The 19,739-nt window shown below is 39.2% G+C and overlaps 1 protein-coding gene across 2 annotated transcripts in view; it reads right to left on the bottom strand.

Annotated features, from left to right (window-relative positions):
- Positions 1 to 17,780, bottom strand: part of TMEM45A (transmembrane protein 45A) — a 67,316-nt gene extending 49,536 nt beyond the window's left edge. The window contains exon 1 of one of the 2 annotated variants that reach the window (XM_044251226.1): positions 17,434 to 17,780. The gene's annotated coding sequence lies outside the window, so the exon portion shown is untranslated. The remainder of the gene's footprint in view (positions 1 to 17,433) is intronic. The other variant, XM_044251229.1, reaches the window with a different exon arrangement.
- Between the last annotated feature and the right edge of the window lie 1,959 nt (positions 17,781 to 19,739).

The raw sequence follows: 19,739 nt of genomic DNA, 5'->3' as shown, positions 1-19,739 counted from the left end.
TTACACATGAGAAAAGAGAGATTTTTTAATATTTTGTGTTAAATGAAAATGGAAAAACCAACTTATCCAAACCTATGGGATACAGCAAAAGTAGTGCTCAGAGGGAAATTTATAACATCTAATGCATATGTTAAAAAATACAAGATCTAAAATGAATAATCCAAACTTCTACCTTAGAAAACTAGAAGAAGAAGAACAAATTAAGATAAAAATAAGCATAAGGAAAAAAATAATAAGAACTAGGACAGAAATTAATGACATTGAAAATGGGAAATCAATGGAGAATAATAACAAAACCAAAAGCTAGTTCTTTGAGAAGATCAATAAAAGTGATAGGCCTCTAGCCAGGCTAAGATAAAAAAAGAAAAAGAAAAGGAAAGAAAGAAAGACACACATTACTAACATCAGAAATGAAAGAGAGGACATCATCAAAGACCCCATGAACATAATAGTGATAATAAAGGAAAACTATAAATAACTCTATACTGACAAATTGGATAACCTAGATGAAATGGACCAACTCCTTGGTCCATTGTTTGGACAATTTACCAAACTCACACAAGAAAAGATATAGACAATCTAAATATGCCTATGTATATTAAAGAAATTGAATAAGTAATTAATGACCTTCCAAAAGACAAAGAACAGGCCCAGATGGGCTCACTGGTGAATTCTACCAAACATTTAAGGAAAAAATTGTATTGATTCTGTATTCTACTTCCAGAAGACAGAAGTAAAGGGAATACTTCTTAACTTATTCTATGAGGCCAGTGTTACCCTAACACTAAAACCAGACAAAGACATTACAGGAAAACAAAACTAAAGACCAATATATCTCATAAACATAGAAGCAAAACTCCTCAGCAAAACATTAGCAAATCAAATCACAAAAATGTATTAAAAAATTATACATTACAACCAAGTGAGATTTATCCCAGCATGGTTTTTGAATGTTGTCAATATTTTAAATGTTAGTTCAACATTAAAAATTTAACTAAATTAACAAATCACAATAGGCTAAAAAAGAAAAATCACATAATCATACCAATAAATGCAGAAAAAGCATTTGACAAAATCCCACTCATGATTAATTAATTACTTTAATTTCTTAAAAAGAAAAAACCTCTCAGCAAACTGGAGTGAAGGGGAAGCTTCTTTAACCTAATAAAGAATATCTACAAAAATCTACAGCTAACATCATACTTGATGGTGAGAAACTAAAAGTTTTCTTGCTAAAATCAGGAATAGACACCATTGTAGTAGAAGTCCTAGCTAAAGCAATAAGAGAAGAAAGGGAAATAATATGTACACATTGGGAAGGAAGGAATTAAAACTGTCTTTGTTCACAGATGACCTGAAAATCTGTATAGAAAATCCAAAATAATTGACAAGAAACTAGAACTAATAAGCAACTGTAGCACAGTTTTGAGATACAAGGTTAAAATGCAAAAGTAAGTGGGACTGCTTTTCTAAGGCAAAGGAAACCATCAGCAGAATGAAAAAGCAACCTATAGAATGGGAGAAAATATTGGCAGATCATATCCAAAATATATAAAAAACTCATACAACACAATAATAAAAAAACTAAAAATCCAATTTAAAAATGGGCAGAGAAATTGAATAAACATTTTCCCAAGAAAGACATACAAATGGTCAATGGGTATGCAAAAAGATGTTTAACACCACTAATCATCAGGGAAGTGCAAATCAAAACCAAAGTGAGATATCACCTCACACTTGTTAGAATGGCTATTGTCAAAAAGGAAAAATAACAAGTACTGTGAAGGATGTAGAGAAAAGAACACTGTTGGTGGTAATGGAAACTGGTACAGCCACTATGAAAAACAATATGAAGGTTCCTCAAGAAACTGAAAATGGAAATACCATATGATGCAACAATTTTACTACTTGGCATTTACCTAAAGAAAAAAAAAATCACTATTTCAAAAAGACATCTGCATCCCCATGTCTATTGCAGCATTATTTACAAGCCATGATGTGGAAACAACCTAATTGTCACCAACAGATGAATGGATAAGGAAAATGTAGTGTATGTGTATATATATACACACATATAAAAGAAAGAAATCCTGCCACTTGGGACAACACGGATAAAACTTGAGAGCATTATGCTAAGCAAAATAAGTCAGACAGAGAAAGATAGGGAGTGTATGGGGTGCCTGGGTGGCTCAGTGGGTTAAGCCGCTGCCTTCAGCTCAGGTCATGATCTCAGGGTCCTGGGATCGAGTCCCGCATCGGGCTCTCTGCTCAGCAGAGAGCCTGCTTCCCTCTCTCTCTCTCTGCCTGCCTCTCAGTCTACTTGTGATTTCTCTCTGTCAAATAAATAAATAAAATCTTTAAAAAAAAAAAAAGATAGGGAGTGTGTGATCTCACTTATATGTGGAACCTATAAATAAATAAATAAATAAATACAAACTTGTAGATATAAAGAACAGAGTAGTGGTTGACAGAGGTGGAGGGAAAATGGTGATAAAATGGGTAGAAGTAGCCAAAAGGTATAAATTTCCAGTTATACGATAAACAAGTCCTGGGGGTAAAATGCTCAACATGGTTACTATAATTAGTAATACTGTATTGAATATTTGAAAGTTGCTAAGAAAGCAAGATCTTAAAAGTTCTCATCATGCACACAAAAAATGTTAAGTGTGTGTGGTGATGGATGTTAACTAGTAATCATTATGTTATATATAAATATACCAAATCATTATGTTGTATGCCTAAAATTAATACAATGTTATCTGTCTATTATATCTCAACAGAAAGGAAAAGAAAACCACAAATTGGCCCAATTAAAAAGTGGGCTAAAGACCTGAAAAGACACCTCACCAAGGAAGATATGCAGATTGCAAATAAGCATGTGAGAAGATGCTCAGTAAATATGTCGTTAGGGAACTATAAATTTAAAAACAATGAGATACTACTAGTCACATATTAAAATGGCTAAAATCCATAACACTGACAGTACCAAATGTTGGTGACAATGTGGAGCAACAGGAACTCTCATTGTTTGCTGATGGGAATGCAATATGGCAACTTTGGAAGACAGGCAGCTTCTCACAAAACTACTCATATTCTTACCATATGCTCCAGCAATCAAACTTTAATATTTAGCCATAGTTGAAAGTGTATATGCACACAAATACCTGCATATGGATGTTCATACCAGCTTTATTTACAACTGCCAAAACCTGGAAGCAACCAAGATGTCCTTCAGTAGATAAATGGATAAATAAAATGTAATACATCCATAAAATGGGATATTATTCAGTGGTAAAAGGAAATGAGTATCAAGCTAAAAAAAGACATGGAATAAACTTAAATGCATATGACTAAGTGAAAGAAACCAATCTGAAAAGGCTACAATACTACATGATGATTCCAATTACATGACATTCTAGGAAAGGCAATAACCATAGAGACAGCAAAAGATCAGTAGTTGCCAGGGGTTAGGAAGGAGAGAGTTGAATGGGCAAAACACTAAGGATTTTTAAGGCATTGAAACTATTTATATGATACTATAATGGGGGATATGTGCCATTATACATTTGTCAACCCATAGAATGTGCAACACTAAAAGTAAACCATAACATAGACTAACTTTGAGTGATATTAATGTGTCAATAAAAGTTCGTCAAAATGTATCTCTTCACTGAGAGATATAGATTGTGGGGAAGGCTGTGTACTTGCAGAGATAGGGGATATATGGGAATTCTATACTTCTGCTGAATCTTGTCGGGGACCGCCTCCGGCCGGGAAAATCCCCACCATTACAAGATGGCGCTTGGCTCACTGCCAGCAAAATAAGCTGCAAGTAAACAACGAACTTTCTGGTGAAGCCCGCCTAAAGGAGGACATAGTCATTGGCTGTTTCAAATTCAATCAGCATAGTAACAGGACTCTCATTGGCTCTCCCCATTGTTTGGCCCCTTATTGGTCACCCTGTTCACTGATTGGTCATGTAAACGTATATAAGTGTGTGGACTTGGGGAAATAGAGGGAGAGAAGATACATCTGAGCCCGGGCTTCTTGTCGTCCTTGCGGGTCGAGGGCGACAGAATCTTGCTGTGAATGCAAAGCTCTTCTGAAAAATAAACGTTATTTTCCAAAAAAGACACTACAGGTAGATGCCCAATGTATAAAGTCACATGAACAATGAAATGAACAGTATCACTTTCCAGAACTCAGCAAAAAGGGAGAACTCACAAATTTATTCTGTATCTGGCATCTAATGAGCATCCTAACACAGCCCCAAAAGAAAAGCCAAAAGTCATATTCTGTGCTTCCAAACAATTTTTGTTTTCATGACCCAAAGCTGGTGAGGACTTTTTGAATCAACAGGAGGGAATGGCAGAGTCAGCAAGCACTCCTACTGACTGGAGATTGTGTCTAGTATGCTGCAGGGGACTTCTCTTGGTACCTTCACAGAAGTCAACTATGTCCCAGCCAGCCGAGTCACCCTCTGGCCTTGGCCCGGGAAAGAGCCTCCCAGAAATAACTGCCAAATTCTACAGTCACTTTCAGCTTCTGCAGGCCTATTTGTATGATCAGAGCGCTAAATAACCACAGTCACAGCTGGAGAACCTTCTTTGTGCGTGCCAGTTTTTTCCTCTTTCACTACCATGTTGCTCAATTCTGTTTCCTTTCTCTGAAATTCCTCTAGTTTATCCTAATTTCAAAAGCTCTATTTTTCCTGTTCTATACCTACAATAAGACAAGTGCTAAAACATAGTTATTGCTTGGGCCTAACCAATAGGAGACAAGAACAAGCATCAACCAGCTCCTCATGATCATACCCCCAGTGCATCCTCCTAGAAGGGCCTGAGTTTCATGTGAAGGCAGTGTGCATAGCTGTTCTGAGAGCACCCGGGCTCAGGATGCAGCCACATCTCTACCACCAGATGTGAAGGAGGTAATAACAGGCTCTATGGGTATAAAGGTACCCAACAGAAGCCAAAGAGAACCTACCTGGGGGAGTATCCCATAGCGTTTGTTTGCCAGTCCATTCCGAAAGAATTTAAGATTGCTTACAAAGATTGGGAACATAAAACAAAAAGGAATGAGGAAAACGGGAAGTTGAGGGGCTTGCAATTTCTGGATTGGGATTGAGAAAAAATTAGCTACAATTGAATGACCTCTGACTTCACAGTTCCCCACCTCATTCTGTCTCTCTTTACCAGTCCTGCATGATTCTAGCTTTCTCGTCAAGGTCACCAAAGACCTCCATATTGCTAAATTCAATGGCCAATTCTGGCTTAGCTTACTTGAGCCACTAGCAGAATTTCACAAAGCTGAACACTGCCTGCTTCTTGGAATATATTCTTCCTATTATTTTTCCTCTTCACTAGCCCCTCCTTCCATTCTGTTTTCTCCTAATCCCTAGCTTTTTAGAATTAGAATGTCCTAGGGCTCAGTTTTTAGTGTTCTCTATCTCCTCAGTACTGCGGAATCTCATCCCTTTCACATTCAACAGTATGCCATATGCCCACAGCTCTCCGATTTTTATTCACAGCCCAGACTTCTCCCCAGAACCCTAGACTCCTTATGTCCACCGGCCTACTTGGCTGTCCAACATACATCTCAAACTCAAAAGCATCCAAAGCAGATCTCTTGACACCCCAACTAGATCTAGCTACTCATAGTTTTCCTCCACTCAATGACAAATACATTCTCCCAGGGTCACCAAAAATTTTACAGTCATCCTTGACTCCTCTCTTTCTCTCATTTCCCACATGCAATCTGTTAGAAAATCCTGTCAGCTCTATCTCCAAAACATGCTCAGGATCTGACCTCTTCTCATTACCTCCCCTGAGGCCACTCTGGCACAGGCCTGGGTTATTAAAATGGTCTCCAAACAGGATTCTGCTTCCATCTTTGCTCCTTTCAGACTATTCTTAACACAGAAGTCAGTGTTAATCCTGTTGAGATGCAAGTCATGCACAACTCCTCACAATAGCCTATATTGTTCCATATGATTTAGCCCCCAACACTTCTCCAGGCCCCTCTCTTCTCATCTACTCCCTATCAGCCACCTTGGTCTCCTTGCTTCTTCTTGAACACACCAGGCTCTCCTTTAGCTTCAGGTCTTTGTATTTGCTGTTCCTCCTGCTTGAAATACCCTACCCCCTCATCTCATCTAAACCTTTGTTCAATGACCGTCTCAATGAGGCCTTCCCTGGTCACTCTACTTACAACTTCCCCATCCCCTTTTCCTGCTTTATTTTCCCCATAATACAACCTCTCCTAACATACCTCATAACTTACTGACTTGTTTTGTTTATTGCAATTAGAAGAAAAGCTCCACGAATGTTAAGATTCTTTTCTATTTTACTTTGCTGTTTAGAACTGTTCCTGGCATATAGTAAGTTGTTCGCATGTAAGTGTTGGATAGATGAACAGAGGCATAAATAGATGAATAAGTGAATGGATGGATGGATAGATGGATGGATGAATTGGTGGATGGAAAGAGTGGATAGCAGGACTTGTGCTTTGACTGCCAGATTCCTGAATATCCCAGAGGGGGTAAATGTCACAAATCAAGCAGAAATCAGCATGTAAGACACAGATCTCCCCACATCTACTCTGCCTATGTAACTGCAATGCTAGATCCTAACATAAAATGAAATGAAATGTCCATTCAACCATTGGAATTAAACTAGGCTTAGCTTTGTCTCAATCAGCCAGAGCCCACAATAAGCTGGCTGAGAAAACACTCATTAGTACAGGAGTTGAGAATGATAAGCCAAGACTCCAATGCTAGGGAAGGTGGCTAGAGGAGGTGTTGATAACACTAAAGGTACCAGTTTCTACTGAGTTTCTAATGTGTGACAAGTACAACACAAGGCTCTTGGCTAACTTTATCTCATTAATTCCTTGCCACAAGAAGAAGAAGTTAAAACTGAGTCTTTGTTTCTTAATTAATGCTGAAAATTTACCAACAGAATAAAAAAATCAGTATGCTGAAACAGGACAACTTTCAGTCAGTTTTATGCACTTTCACACACCCACATACACACCAAAGACAACTAATAGGAAAACACAACAGTTAAACTCATCACACTACCCTCATCCAAATCTCTCATGGGTTGTAAGAAACAAAGATGTGCCGGATTGTAGCTAACAATCCTGGCAGATGCTTCTTAATACTCAAGAAAGAAAAGCATATTTCACCAGCATCAGCCTTGCAATAGCCCCAGAGAAATCTCTTTTTCTCCTCCCACTCATGTTTCTCCCTAAGCATACACTGTCAGTGGCCTCCACCTCCACCCAACTTACAGAAACCTGGCCCATTACACCCTGCAATTAATATCATCAGACTTGTGAGTCTGATTGTCAACCTAATTGGGCATGTTCTCACTTACCAGAAGACACTTGTCCTTCACAGTCAGGGAGGCACTACTGACTTACTGTCAAAGTATTTCTCTAAAACCTGCAAGGTATTTACTTTCATTTATTCCCACTGTCACCAACTATGCCTCTGGATTAATCACTTCTATAAAATTGTTCAACCAGCCAACTTAGGTGCTCAATGTATAAACACAGCAAATGTAGAAGGTTCCCACAGGGATTAGGCCCACCCATGACTTTGTTTCCCTTACATGAGCCAACCCACCAACTAGCTCACACCCACCCCTACCCAAGGGCATCTATGAAGACTAAGAAAAAAACCAGGAATGAATATTCACAATCATTCTGCTAGTTTTAGCATTTGGACCCACCAACCAATAAGAATATTTCTTGGTTCTTGCTTTAAAAATAAGACCCACTATAGTGTGTGTAGAATGTACCTGTGAAATTCAAGTTTTGCTATCAAGAGCCTGTAAAACAAGGAGATTTAGAAAATACTTCTTTTCAAAGGATGGAAGTAACCACATGCTGCCAACACCTGACTCATCCTTTTAACTCCAGTCTCTAAATTAGTACAGAAATTGTTCCAGAAAAGCAGAAGATCCTCTGAAGACCCTATTAAAGGAGATTTAACATTCAATCAATAAAAACAAGAGAATGAGTAACAGTTTCATTAGGTGTTCATCTGGATACATAAACTTGGAAGAAAGTGATGAAACAGGCCTCTGATTTTATTTTCTCAACCTTGTTACACCTGAGTGACCCTAAAAGCTGAGAGAGAGAACCAGCTATATGATTTGTAGGGCCCAGAGCAAAAAAGAAAATGTGGAGTCCCTTGTTTATAAATTGTTGAAAATTTCAAGATAGTGACAGCAGAGCATTAATACAAGCATGGGGCCCCTCTAAAACTGAAACCCTTTAAAACTACAGAGGTTGCACATCCACAAAGTGAGCACTGCAGAAAAAGAACTTGTCCTCTGAGTGCTGGAAAGAGACCTGAGAGAAACTGTGGCTGAATTACATGCTCTTAGGCATCATTCCTTCTGGGTGGAGTGTTCCAGAAAGCTCAAAGTCCCACGAAGTATTATTCCATTCCAACTGGATTGATCTGGAAAGATAAATCTTACAGGAGTGGATTCAGTAAGAAATCTGAGTGCTTGCTGATAGAAAATTTCCTATAATTTTGTTTAAAGAAGAGATTACTTTATCAAGTTGGAAGAGTCCTCTTTGGTCATTGGCTTAGTAATGGTTGGATTTCATAAGAACTGATCACAAAAAAATATAAGGCTCAACTTTATGGCTAAGGGAGTAAGTCTTCAAGCAAACTTTCAACAAAATTTTTGAGAAGACTGGTTCAGTCATTTCCTTTTTTCTCTTTCTGTTTTTTAACTAGTCTTAAGTTCACTTTTCTTCTTGCTTTTTTAGTCAATATGGACTCAGAACTGCCCCTAATGAATTCCATCTCAAATCATACCCACAGGAAAAAGACAAAAAGACAAACTTTGATTTGGGGATAGTGGAGGAGAGGATATTTCTAAACATCATTTGTTAACTGAAACATGGAAAAGTAAAGTGATGATGTGCCAAACAATGAGGAGAGAAGATACCCTCTGAGCCTACAGCCTTTCCTGAAAATTTACTTTTTCAGGCCTTAACAAGTTCCTCATTAACAATAGTCCACTTCCAAATCTGGAAATATGCTTTATGATTCAGCACAAGCAGGGATCGATAATGTACCAAAAGGAAAATTCAGAAGCATAAGTGGGCTCAGTAAGAGTCAAAGCTGTTTTTCATAAAATGTAGGACTGTGCTCTCTGAAGGTAGTAGTGGATGATTTTTCAGTAATAGCCCCAAACTTTTTAAAAATTATTTTTATTTGAATGTAGTTAACACACAATGCTATATCAGCTTCAGGTGTACAACACAGTTTATACATTATGCTATGTTCACTGCAAGTGTAGCCACCATCTATCACCTTACAATACTATCACAATACCATTGACTGACTATATTCCCAATATTGTGCCTTTTAGTCTCATGATTTATTCATTCCATAACTGGAACCCTGTATCACACTCCCTTTCACTCATTTTTTCCACTCCCTCACCCACCCCGCACCCAAGAGGGAACCATCAGTTTGTTCTCTCTATTTACAGGTCTGACTATGCTTTTTGTGTGTTTATTCTCTTCTGAAAAACTCAGCTCCCATCCAAGAAACAAACAGAATGTCACCATCTATCAGGGTGCAGAACCAGTTTCATCCACTCACCCCACCCTCTCTTACTCATTACCAGCATGAAACATAAATAATTTAACATAATGCCAAAAGCAAAACCAACAACACTTAACACAATTAATAGAACAACAATTAGATATTATCAAGCTTTTTACACATTTATCTCCAGGAACCAAAGTCTTCGTCCTGAATTGCATCTTCCTGGCAGACTAGTGGCCTCTGATATACACGGGGAGTACAGAAGGTGCTGTAGAGTCCTGAGCTCATCAGATAGAGGCAGAAGGCTCTCACCCATGATCTCTTAATCTTTTCTGAATCTCTCTCTCTTTCTCAATGGAAAAAATGAGAGGAACAGAATCTCCTTCAAACAATGCTGATTTGGTGGAAATTAAAGTGGAAAATGGACTTCACCTATCATCTAGTATGGCTGTCATTATTGTTAAATACTGCAAATGAATCATTTCTGCTATGAGAACCATCACAGTCACATGAAATACTGACCATCATCCATCCCTACATCCCAATCATTAGTATGGTCATTGCTAAAATTAAGTAAAGTTTTCTAAGACTTCTGACTGAAAGCTTCCTTTCTAGATGAAAAAGTGACGTTGGTACCTCTCACTTAAAAGACAAACTGACTTCCAGTTTTCCCAAAGACTGAGATTTTAGTCCCTATCCTCCAAAGAAAGTAAGATCTCTACCACATGATAGTAATAATATCCTGTTGTCTTCTTAAGTAGGAGCTTTCCCAATAAATGATCTGGGCTACAACAAACTGAAAAACAGAGTTTCCCAGCATCTGAGATATGTGTAAGTTGTATGAAGCAACAATATATCTGCATAGACAAAGTGGGAAGGAATGATAAGGTGCTCAGCACCGGCCAAACTGAAGAAAACTCATTTTATTCTATAAACTTGTCAAGTCACTAAGTTGTACACCTGAAACTAATGTAACATTTCATGTCAACTACTCAAAATTTTTTTTTGTTCACCATTTCTTTGTCTTTTTTTTAACTTTATTTTATTTTTTCAGTGTTCCAAGATTCATTGTTTATGCATCACACTCAGTGCTCCATGCAATACATGTCCAGATTTTTTAAAAAAGGAAAATTTGTTCTAGCAGCGAAGCATCTATGCAGAGATATCCAGATGGGGTGTCGGACTGCACTTCAAGGAAGCAGTGGAGCAGAGAAACAGAAAATGTCCAATTCTCAGAGGGAGAAGAGACAGCCCAGGCTCAAAGCCTGGACCTAAGATATGAACCTCTAGAGCTTTAAGCCCATGCCTGACTCCAGGGCATCCTTCTCTGACCCAGCCTCCTATCTCTAGTAATGAAATCAAGCCCTGCCCTTTCAACTTCAGTCACAGTTTCAACTGGACTTTGTGAATTCATTCCCCATGTGCCTCTGTTGGGTTTCAAAGGCTTCTGGTTCTAGATTCTGGCTTAGTAAAACCCCTTAGACCTATCAGCTGATCTTGGCAGCCCTGTTTTGGCCCTTTCTTCTCTCCATGAGGCCTTCAACTCTGAGTCATCCATTAACCTCAACAAATTAGCTTCATCTCATCCCCCACCCATTATCCTCTACTCCTAGCTCCAGCCCTTAGGATGCATGATGCATTTGGCCAGTAATACTCTTAGCTGAGTTCACTTCACCATAATCCAATGTGGAGGCTGGTGTTATCAAGCACAGAAAAAGAATCTTAAAAAACAATAATAGTCATTGAAGAAGAACTTCTATCTCAGAAGCCAAGGTAAAATCAATACAGACCACGGTTTGGCAAATTCTGGCTTATTATATACAAAATGTTACCATAGCGAAGACCTCAAATGTTTGACTTTTTAATAGTACAAATATATGCATGTAAGTATACCACCAGGACAGTCAGGGAGAGTGTATTTATTCCCATTTTAAACACAACTGCTTCACTATTTTAGGGTGTCAGACATTGTGAATTTTACTTTGTTTGGCACTGAGCATTTTTTTATTCCTATAAGAATTACTTTTTTTATCTTACAATTCCACTTCTAGGTTTATACCCAAAAGAACTGAAAGCAGGAATTCCAACAGATAACTGTACACCGATGTTCAGAGCAGCACTATTTATAATAATTAAAAGATGGCATATTGGTTAAGGTTCTTCAAAGAAATAGAATCAATAGGATATCTGTCTTTATCTGCACAACTACATGTCTATGTCTACTCTCTATACATAGCTAAATCTATAGCTATATGATATAGAGAGAGGGACTTATTTTAGGAATTGGCTAACATGATTACGGAGGCTGGCAAGTCTAAAATCTTCAGGATAAGCCAGCGGGCTAGAAACTCAAGGAAGAGATGATGTTGCCATTTAAGTCCAAAGGCTGTGTGCTGACAAAACTCTCTGTTGTCAAAAGGAGGCCAGTCTTTTTCTATAAGGACCTTCAATTGATTAGACTAGCCCCATCCACATAATGGAGACCTATCTACTTTACTCAAGTCTACTAATCTAAATGTTAATCTCATCTAAAAAAAAATACCTTCTCAGAAACATCTAGAATAAGCTTTGCCTTATTTGATTAGTGTGGTCTAACCAAGTTGATGCAAAAAATTAGCCATCACAGATGGAAACAACCCAAATGTCTTTCAGCCAATGAATGGATAAACAAAATGTGATATACACATATAATGGAATATTATTCAACCTTAAAAATACCTTCTATAACATGGATGAACCTTGAAGACATTATGCTAAGTGAAATAAGACATTAATCAAAGGACAAACATTGTATAATTCCATTTATATGAGGTACATAGGGTAATCAAATTCCTAAAGACAGTACAATGGTGGTTGCCAGTCAGGGAAGGTAACAGTCATTGTTTAATGACTATGGAGTTTCATTTTGGTAAGAAAGTTCTGGAGATAGATGTAATTCTGCACAACAATGTGAATGTATTTAATGCCATTGAACTACACATTTAAAAATGGTTAAAATGGCCAATTTTCTGCTTTTTACCACAATAAACAATGAATTGCTTATATGCTTAGGCTTTATTATGATCCAGATACTATGCTAAATTCTTTATATGGATTTTTCTCATTTAATGTCTATTGTTATCTCCCACTTTATAATAATAAATGCAACATAATAAATCCTCCTAGAGAAAGTGACTTATTTAAGGTACACTAGTAAGAAGCAGATCTGTGATTGAAACCCTCACAGTCTGACTCCAAAGTCTATGTTCTCAGTCAGAATGCTATACTGAAAAGACTGTCTCCATTAACACAATGAAGTAAAAAGCAAATTAAAATATTTTTCAAATACTAGTTTAGAGTTGATCCAAGACTTAAAGAATATAAGATACTTAAAAGATGTCAAATCCAGGCTAGATATAATGGGATACCTAAAATAATCCTGCATCAATCTTCACCATGAGAAGTTCTTATCCCAAAACCATAGCATCTCCAGAGTAAGAGAATAAACTTTGATGCCCAAGAAATAGAAGTAGAATATTTACCTGACACCTGCCCCATTTTCCCACAAGCCTTAAAACATTTCAGTTTCTCTATTTTTTTTTTAATAAATATGTTGTGGTTCTAAGCCACAATATTTTCAATGATGAAAAACAGAGCTTTTCCACCATTTTCATGAATAAAATAAGGTTGTCCACTCCTGGTACTTTTTAAAGATTTTATTTATCTATTTGACAGAGAGAGATTGACAGTGAGTGAGGGAACACAAGCAGGAGGAATGGGATAGGAAGAAGCAGGCTTCCCCCTGAGCAGGGAGCCTGATGTGAGGCTCAATCCCAGGACCCCGGGATCATGACCTGAGACAAAGGCAGACACTTAACAATTCAGCCACCCAAGTGCCCCACTCTTGGTACTTTAATTCAACATAGTACCAGAAGCCACAGCCACAGCAATCAGAGAAGAAAAAGAAATAAAAGGCACCCAAATTGGTAAGGAAGAAGTAAAACTTTCACTATTTATAGATGACATGATACCCTATATAGAAAACCCTAAAGACTCCACAAAAAAACTACTAGAATTTATAAAGAAATTCAGTTAAATTGCAGGATACAAAATTAATATACAGAAACCTGTTGCATTTCTATATACTAATAATGAAGCAGCAGAAAGAGAAATTAAGAAAACAACTCTACTTATAATTGCATTAAAAAGAATAAAATACCAAGGAGTAAATTTAACCAAAGAGGCGAAACATCTGTACTGCAAAATATCAAATACTACTGAAAGAAACTGAAGAAGACACAAACAAGTGGGAAACTATTCCATGCTCATGGATTGGAGGAACCAATATTGTTACAAAGACTATGTTATTTCACTCATGTGTAGAATTTAAGAAACAAAATATAAGGAGTCAAACAAAAGAATAGACTCTTAAATACAGAAAACAAATTGGTGGCTGCCTGAATGGACATGGATGGGGGGGGGGTAGATAAGAGGACTAAGAGTACACTTACTGAGATTAGCACTGACTAATGTATAGAATTGTTGAATTATTTTACACCTGAAATTAACATAACACTGTATATGAATTATATTTCAACTAAAAGAATTGTGGTCCCATTTTATTTTCAAATTATCTTTAGATCTATACCTGTGAGTAGACCCTTACAGAAGGACTGAAAGGATATAGACCAAACCGGTAACAAAGGCACCCTCTGAGGAGAGTAGTAAAATGAGAAGAAACCAAGTAAATAAAGGGGAAACCATTGCTTCTGACTCTTAAACACTTTGTTTTCAAAAAGGATAACCATTTGGCTGATACTTACTGAATATCTACCATAAATCTGGGTATTAAGGTGGATTTTGTTCAAACAAGATGAAAAGACAGACTGCTGGCCTGCAATGTGCCCCATCTAATGAACGAGCAAAGTGTCTTCTGTCTCCAAACACCATATATCCCATAGACATGATTCATGTTGTTATTCTGGACCCTCCAGGGAAATTTTACCAGCTCAATTCTTCAAATGTGCCCTTCCCTTTCCATGATCCTACTCCCATGGACTTCTTGACTATCATCATAACAAGCAAGAGTAGAGGTTGGCCTAGTGGTTAAGGCTCTAGAGTTGGGCTGGGTACCTGCCATTTGTTCACTGTGTGACCTTGGGCAAGTCTCTTAAGATGCCTGTGCCTCTGTCCCCTCAATCAACAGGTAAGAGGATTACATGAGCTAAATTACATTAAGGCCTCAGAATAACATTTGCCATGTACTAAGTGGCCAAGAAATGTTAGCCACAGATGTCTTAAAGAGCCATCTGCAAACAACAGACTGTCCCAGAAATGAGGAGAGAAAAAAAAAGATCATCCAAAAGAGCTAGAACCTTAGAGATAATTTTTCAAATGACAGCACAAAGAAGGGCATAATGGCTCCATGTCTTGCCTGAGGTCACACAGGTGGTCAGCAGCAGCGCCAGGGCCAGAACCCAGGTTCTCTCCGCTCCAGCACAATGCCCTCAAGGAAGAGAAAGCAGGAGAGCGCCAACCTGATGCATGCAGGTTTACCTGACAGGTCTTGCCTACTTCCAGAACGGTGAACTGCAAAGTTACAAGTATTAACGCGTGAAGAGATGATTCTCTCAGCAGGGGGAGAAAGAGCTGCTCTGCCGACACAGTGTGTATGGGAGAGCAGGAGAGTTGGAACAGTCACATCCTTACTGAAGACTTTAGGGCAAGGCCTATCTCTAAAAAGTGTCAGGAATAATAGCCCGGAATAGCAGACTACATCAACAGAGCTTCCAGACAAACACCACGAAGTCTAAAAGGAATGGCCCAGCCTGGGTGGCTCAGTGGGTTAAAGCCTCTGCCTTCGGCTCAGGTCATGATCCCAGGGTCCTGGGATCAAGCCCCGCATCAAGCTCTCTGCTCAGTGCAGAGCCTGCTTCTCTCTCTCTCTCTCTGCCTGCCTCTCTGCCTACTTGTGTTCTCTGTCTGTCAAATAAATAAATAAAATCTTAAAAAATAAATAAATAAATAAAAGGAACGGGCCAGGCTCATTGCTCAGTCCTAAAAGAAACACTTCCACCATATAACTGCTGCCATTTCACCTTACCATCCCCCACCCTTCTATATCCCAAGCCTCCCCTTCCGCACCAGCCTCCGTACTGTCCTCTCCTGCTTCTCCCACCTGTCCAACCCTTCCATCCATGCACCTTTCACAGATTATCTTGAATTACAACCTACTGTCCCCAAGGATAGACCCATATTTTCCAGCCTTGGTGCTTTGCCCACGTTTCCCCTTTCTCCTAGAATGCCTGCTACCTGCTGTTCCATGAACCCTTTACTTTCAACCAAACCTGTTTGGCAAAATCCTTTCCCAGAAAACCAACCTTCTATGAATCCATCCTACAACAAGAAGTCCTATTTCCATTCTTTGCACTCCCAGAATCTTCTATCTCTCTCTCTGGCACCTGATAAATTCTACTCTCCTCTCAAGACTCTCTCTCCTTTACAGCCTTATATAGTGCATTATTAATAAGAAGTCAGCACTCGGTAAATGCTAGTTGCTAATCTGGGGGGTCAGAATGGTAGCTGAGAATCTGACATGAAGCTGAGGAAGCCGAGAAAGAAGGAAAGGAGAGTACAACAGAAAAGACTTACAATGTGCCAGAACTATTGTTTAACCTATGTTAACGCACTTAGTCCTTGAGACAACCTATGAAGTAGGTAGGTAATAATATCTCCACATTACAGAGGAGGAAACTGAGGCACAGATGATCTGAGTAACTTACCCAAGGTTCAAACAGTGGGGTTGTGAGTTGAACCAAGCCAGCAGGCTCTTTCTATTGCTTCTCTGCAACTCTGTTCCTTCTAACCTGCATCCCTGAAAACCACTTCAACTGTTCCATCCACTGTTTGCACCACCGTTCTGATTCAAAAACACTCTGCAACTTGGCAATTATGGCACTAAATCTCCACCCATTGCTTCTGAACCAGAAATTACACATGAATTTTGGTTAGATCTGCCATGACAATAAATAATATATGACAAAGTCTCAAATCCAAAACATTGTTTAAACAAATTATAGATATTTTGAATGGAATGGACCTCAGGCCATTCACCTAGCTCAACATTTGCCATCATTTCCTTTTCTAAATTCTGAAATATGTGTCACAATTATCTGCAAGTATACACATCTAATTATCACTCTAAATATTACTTTGATAGAATTAAGGGATTAACATACAATTATAAGTTATCGACGCACACAATTGTCTGTCACATATTTAATGAGCTTTTGACCAATAGTAAAGGATTTGGGCCCCCTACTATGGATAAGAGAACCTAGAAAAGATGTATTTCGTTACAACCACATTCACATGTATGTGAAACAGCAGTTACCTATAGAATTCAGAACGTAAGTTAATATTAAACACCCTATTAACAGAAGCAAAAGTTTTATTAATTCAGAATAAGTCTGGTTAACTTTCTCAATCTTGTATCCAAACAGGGAAGGTGGGGGTGGATAAAGATTTCAGCTTTACAAATACATATTCTGTTCCCACGGAAAGAAATAGGAAAATAAATTTTTCAGTAGATTCCACTTTGAGATTTGGAGAGCCTTACAACGGGATGCCAGTTAAATTTCTGTTCCCAGGAATTTTTTGAAAATAACACACACGTAACAAAAAATTAAAAAAAGAAAGAAATGAAATTGTTAGCAAAGCAGAAGGAAAGGAAGCCGGGGGTCTGCGCAGATCGTGGCAGCAAGCGATCTTCTCATTTCCCTGATGAAGAGTAGATAATGAGAACAGCAAAAAGACGCAGAAGAGAGAGATCACAGCGGGAGAAAGAAGATATCCAGCATGTCTCCAGAACTTACCCAACTTGGTCTCTTTACTCAACACTACTTTTCTCACTTTGCCAGTTTTAAATCAGACAGCGGCTGGGCTTTTGTTGTTGCTGTTTCTGTTCTTTTGATCTCAGAGCCCCATGAAAATTAAACTGTGTGCTGGATGGGATCTGGCCCCGGTCTCAGCGGAGGAGAAAAGTTTAAGCTTGGATCCTCGGTTGCTTCTTTGGGAATATGAATAATAATAAGTGGCTAGCAGGAGAGAACGTGGAGGACGTGCCCAGCTGACGTCGGGCCCGCGAAGGGGCCGCACAGTCCCCCAGCGCAGCTGTCCAGATGTGCTTCATCTGGTTCCCCCGCGGGGCACGAACCTCGGCGGGCCGACTACCCGAAGCTCCAGCTCATTGGTGGCCGCGACTCCTCCCTGGCCTCCTACTGGTCATCCAGCCCGCCACTCTCGAGGGTTTCGGCCCGCCCCCTCCCGCCGGGCTAGTTCGCTCCATCCTCGAAACGAACCTGGAAGTGCAGCGCGGGCGCTGATGTGGCACTCAGCAGCGGCAGCGGGCCCGGGAGGGGCCCGGGATCGAGAGGGGCTCCTGCGCACCCCGACTTTACCCCTGCCCTGGCCCCCGTTATACCCATGCTTTTAGGCCATTAGGCTGGTCTGTTTAAAACATGACTATTGCAGTTTGTTCTTGGGATGAAATTAAGGCACGCCAGAGTTGGCTTGAAGCCCCTGCATTTCCGAGTGGAAGGGACTGGGGCCCCGGGATGCCCACGCCCCCAAAAGGCGTTCAGGCCATGCCTGAGGACTTCACTCTTGCCGCTTTCTCTGGGGAGCCAATAATAAAATTCAAGAGACTGTTTCTTGGGGACAGTATTCTTTTGTTGGGGAAAAAAAATTTTAATGAATCCTTCATTCAAGTCATTATTAGCCGGGAAGGTGGCTGTTTCCGCGGGGAAGCCCAGTGTTGGTTACAGGGGTGCTTTGGAAAACTTGGTTGGCTTGGAGTTTTTTGATGGGTGTTGGTAGTTGTGGAAAAATGGGAAATACTGCTTTATTTGTGAGACTTTAGACAGAACTGCACAAAAGGATACTTTGATCATGGGGAAATCATTGACTGGTTGATTAGCTGGGGTGGAGAGTGGTGGTCTGCAAATCAATTGCAATTATAATGTAAGGACATGATAGAAATGAGACCTCTCTAAGTCACTAAGATGCCAAGAGCATCACTCATTTGGGCCACACACCATGAAATGTCCCAGGCCTTGTACTAAACTGCTCTACCCACATTACCATATATAATTCTTACAACCATCTTATCAAGTCAATGCTATAATTTTCTCCATTTTCAGATGAGACTACCAAGATGCAGAGAAGCCTATTCTAGCATGCTACCAAGGTCTCCAAATTATGTTTGTGATACTGCATCATGGGGAATTACCATTATGATCTTACCTGCCATTTGTCAGGGAGGGGAGGAGTAGATCAGAATTTATTGAGTGCATGCCTCTACCTTCTGATGTCCAAAGATTTCACTACACAGATAATGTTCTCATGGTTGTTAAATTTGTTACCTATTGCTGTGTAACAGATTACCACAAATTTAGTAGCCTGAAACACCACACATTTATTATTGCACATTTTCTAAGGGTCAGGAGCCCAGGCATTGCTTAATTGGATCTTCTGCTTAGAGTCTCACAAGGTTGCAATCAAGATGTCTGACAAGCTGCATTCTCATCTGAAGGTTCAACTGGAAAAGTATCTGCTTCTGAGCTCCCTTAGGCTGTTAGCAGCAATCATTTCTTTGCAGTTACAGGGCTGAGTTCTCCATTTCTTTGGGGATGTCACCTAACAGCTACCTTTACTTTCTAGAGTCTAGCTCTGCAGTTCCTAAAAGCCAGAAGGTGAAGATCATGGGGGGAGGGGGCGCGGTGAACCACCTTAAAGTCAGTCTGAGACCGTGGATTAATCAGACACCATAGTCTAGGTACCTGATTACTATGTAATCACACCTCCACAAACTCTCCAAAAACTTAGGACCCTGCTCACAAAGTAAAAAAAAAAAAAAAAAATATATATATATATATATATATATATATATTTGAGTGAATTAACAATATTCTATCCATCTGGGAGTCATGGAAATCCACAGAGGAGAGTTGGCCAATGAAATTAGTCATGAGTTTGGCTTTCTGGAACATTTGTAATCTGGTGCACTTTTTAATCTAAAAAGCCACTCAACAGTGGACTGATGGTCAAGGTATATATGATCAACCCTAGTACAACTAAAAATCCTGACTTAATATCTGGAACACCTTGTTTTATTGTGCTT

Source organism: Neovison vison, chromosome 6 (assembly GCF_020171115.1).
Source record: "Neovison vison isolate M4711 chromosome 6, ASM_NN_V1, whole genome shotgun sequence".
In the NCBI taxonomy this organism is placed as follows: Eukaryota; Metazoa; Chordata; class Mammalia; order Carnivora; family Mustelidae; genus Neogale; species Neogale vison.
The sequence above is the reverse complement of the archived record's forward strand: the minus strand, read 5'-3'. Positions and strand labels throughout refer to the sequence as shown.